The 3,571-nt window shown below is 42.6% G+C and overlaps 1 pseudogene; it reads right to left on the bottom strand.

Annotated features, from left to right (window-relative positions):
• Window positions 1-2,628: 2,628 nt before the first annotated feature.
• LOC102842458 lies at window positions 2,629-3,150 on the bottom strand (annotated as a pseudogene).
• Window positions 3,151-3,571: the final 421 nt, after the last annotated feature.

Genomic DNA, 3,571 nt, shown 5'->3' with positions numbered 1-3,571 from the left:
TCGCTCCTTGAAAATCCTCTGCATAGTTGTTATAAGTTGGAACTAGCTCAGTGGCACTTGACAACACCAACAGGTCCGTGAGTTTGTCGTACTGTGGTGGCTTGCATGTTAGTTTGATGCTGGGAGCAATGCCACTGGTATTTCAAATACTTCAGGATCACCTATGGTGGATAGGCTTCAGTGGAGCTTCTAGACTAAGACAGACTAGAAAGAAGGAGAGACAGACTACTCATGAAAGTTATGAACAGCAGTGGAACATTGTCTGATGTAATACAAGAAGATTCTTCAACTCAGGTTGGAGGCACACACTCATCTATGCCAAGAAATCTGGAAGACACAGCTACCTTGGCAAATGATGGGAAGAGATCCATAATGGTGACCCAGTGGAATGTGGAAATCATCAAACAATATCATTAATATCACATGCATGTAAAATTTTGCTGAAGATAATCCAAAATGGTTACAGAAGTACATCAAAAGGGAGCTGTCATAAGTTCAAGCTAAATTAAGAGGACATGGAATAAGGGATATCATTGCTAATATCAAATGGATCTTAGCTGAAAGCAGAGAATACTAGAAAGATGTTTATTTGTACTTTGTTGAATACGCAAAGGCATTCAACTCTGTGGATCATAACAAACTATGAATAACAATAGGCATTCCAAATGCTTAACTGTGCTCATGAGAAATTTGTACATAGACCAAGAGGCAGCCATTCAAACATAACAAGGGTTACTGAGGGGTTTAAAATTAGGAAAGATGTGTGAAAAATTTATATCATTTTATCATCCTAATTTAATTTGTATGATGAACAAATAATCCAAGAAGCTGGACTATATGAAGAAGAATGTGGCATCAGGATTGGAGGAAGGCTCATTTACAACCTATGGCACTGTAGGATAAGCACTCGACCATATGGTCAGTTTGAACCACAAGGTCAGTGGTTCAAACTCACCAGTCACTTCTTGGAAACCCTATACAGGGTTGCTGTAAATCAGAACTGGCTTGACAGCACTTACCAGTAACAACAATATGCATATGACACAACCTTTCTTGCTGAAAGCAAAGAGGACTTGAGTCACTTATTGATGAAGATCAAAGATTACAGCCTTCAGTATGGATTGCACCTCAATGTCAAGAAAAGAAAATCCTCACAGCTAGACCAATAAGCAACATCAAGATCAGTGGAGAAAAGATTAGAAGTTGTCAAAGATTTCATTTTACTTGGATCCACATTCAATGCTCATAGAAGCAGCAGTCAAGAAATCAAACGACTCAATTGCATTAGGCAAATGTACTCTAAAGACCTCTTTAAAGTGTTAAAGAGCCAAAAAAGAGGACTAAGGTGTGCCTGACCCAAGCCATGCTATTTTCAATTGTCTCATATGCATGCGAAAGCTAGACAGTGAATAAGGATGACTGGAGAAGAATCAATACATTTGAATTATGGTGTTGGTAAGGAATATTGAATACACCATGGGCTGTCTGAAGAACAAACAAATCTGTATTTGAAGTAAAGCCAAATGCTCTGTAGAAGCAAGAATGGTCTCATATACTTTGGACATATTATCAGGAGGAAACAGTTTGGGTAGAAGGACACCATGCTTGCTAAAGCAGAGGGTCAGCAAAAAAGAGGAAGATGCTCAAAGAGATGAACTGACAAAGTGGCTGTAAAACTGGGCTCAAACATGACAATTGTGGTGGTGTCGCAGGACTGGGCAGTGTTTTGTTCCTCTGTACATAGGGTCACTGTGAGTCGGAACCAACTGAAGGCCACCTAACAACAAAACACCATTCTACCTTCTGATCATTAGTGAGTGTTTGAAGCTGTTTTCTTTTTCTTCTCATTTTGAGTCATGTCACAGCAGCAAAAGAACTTTCAAGAAGTTTTACTTTATCTACATCATTAAGATAGACTCTACTTCGAGATGGCAGCTCTTTCCCAGTTGTATTTTGAGTGCCTTCCAACTTGAGGGACTCATCTTCGGGCACTATATCAAACAATGTTCCATTGCTATTCATAAGGTTTTCACTGGGCAATTTTGGGGAGGCAGATTGCCAGATTCTCCTTCCAAAGCCTGGCTTACTCTGGAAGCTCAGCTGAAACCTGTCCACCATGAGTGACCCTGCTGCTATTTGAAATACCAGTGTCATAACTTCCAGTATCACAGCAACACACAAGCCACCACAGTACACGATGACAGAGGAGTGGTGGAACTGCTATGGTGGTGGTGGTTATGTGCCGTGGAGTCGGTTCCGACTCATAGCGACCCTGTACAGGAGCAGAAAGCCTCATATTTCTCCCGTGGAACTGCTGGTAGTTTCAAACTGCTGACCTTGAGGTTCGCAGCATGATTCGTAACTACTCCACTACCAAGTAAAATGCATCCTTTCCCACCCAATACACATGCACACACAGAATCAAGGCATTCCAATTTGGAATTAAAGGCTGGCTGCTTTCACACTCAAACACTAATGGTATGTTCTCCATACTGGTCACCTCCTCCCCACTACCATTAGTGGGGGTTTTTTTTTGGGGGGGGGCGGGGAAAGTAATGTTGCTTGCAAGCATTGTCTAAGAGAGACAATCTGGGAAAGGTTCTGTGACAGCCAAAGAGAACTTCAGGGCTAGATACAGTTCCCACAGGAAAGGCACATTGCTCTGGGGACACTGAAGCCATTCAGCACCATCCGGACAAGCTCTTCATAGTTGATAAAACCATTGCTGTCCTCGTGCCTGGCCAGCAGCCCCTCTACTTCTTCCTCTGTCATCTTCTCACCCAGTGTGACAAGGACATACTGGATTTCAGCACCCATGACAATGACGTTCCCTTCCTTGTCAAATACCCAAAGACCTTCAACATAGTCCTCATAGGTGCCCTGGTCCTTGTTCTTGGCCACAGTCTGCAGCATGGGCAGGAAATGTTCAACATCTAGTACCTTCATGTTCATCTCATCACTCTTGGGATTCCCCAGGACCTTGAGCAGCTCGGCATTGATGAGGTTCTGGCCCAGGGCCTTCATCACGTCCCCACACTGGCTGTACGGGATCTTGCCATCACCTATTCTGTCAAACAGCTGGAAGGACTCCTTAAACTCTGCCGTCTGGTCCTCGGTGAAGTCACACATCTTGACTGCTTGGGTTTGGGGATCTTTTCCTGCAGTAATGGCCTACACTATTAGTTTTTATGATTTGTGTAGACTTTCTCCCCCATTAAACTAAAAAGTTTGAAGGTAGAGCTATCTTATTCATCTTCATATCTGATTAGTACCTACTTCCTGTGATCAGACAATGGTTGGTAGTCAATGTGTCTGCCAACTAAAGCGCATTGCTAGTCAATGATACCAATGGACTTCTGTTCACTCAAGGCAAGAGGTTCCAGCAATAATCATCATCATTACTGACAACACTGATGTCCTTTGTGTGCAAGGCAAAGGGAGGGCAGCACAAATACCCAGAACAGTTCTTATCCTTAAGAGACTATACTCCAGAATGGGATCTACCTGATGAGACACATGCTCTTTACAGCAGGATATGAGTACATGAAGGAAATAGTCAAAACTGTCACAT

This window comes from Chrysochloris asiatica, unplaced genomic scaffold (assembly GCF_000296735.1).
Source record: "Chrysochloris asiatica unplaced genomic scaffold, ChrAsi1.0 scaffold00329, whole genome shotgun sequence".
Lineage (NCBI taxonomy): Eukaryota > Metazoa > Chordata > Mammalia > Afrosoricida > Chrysochloridae > Chrysochloris > Chrysochloris asiatica.
The sequence above is the reverse complement of the archived record's forward strand: the minus strand, read 5'-3'. Positions and strand labels throughout refer to the sequence as shown.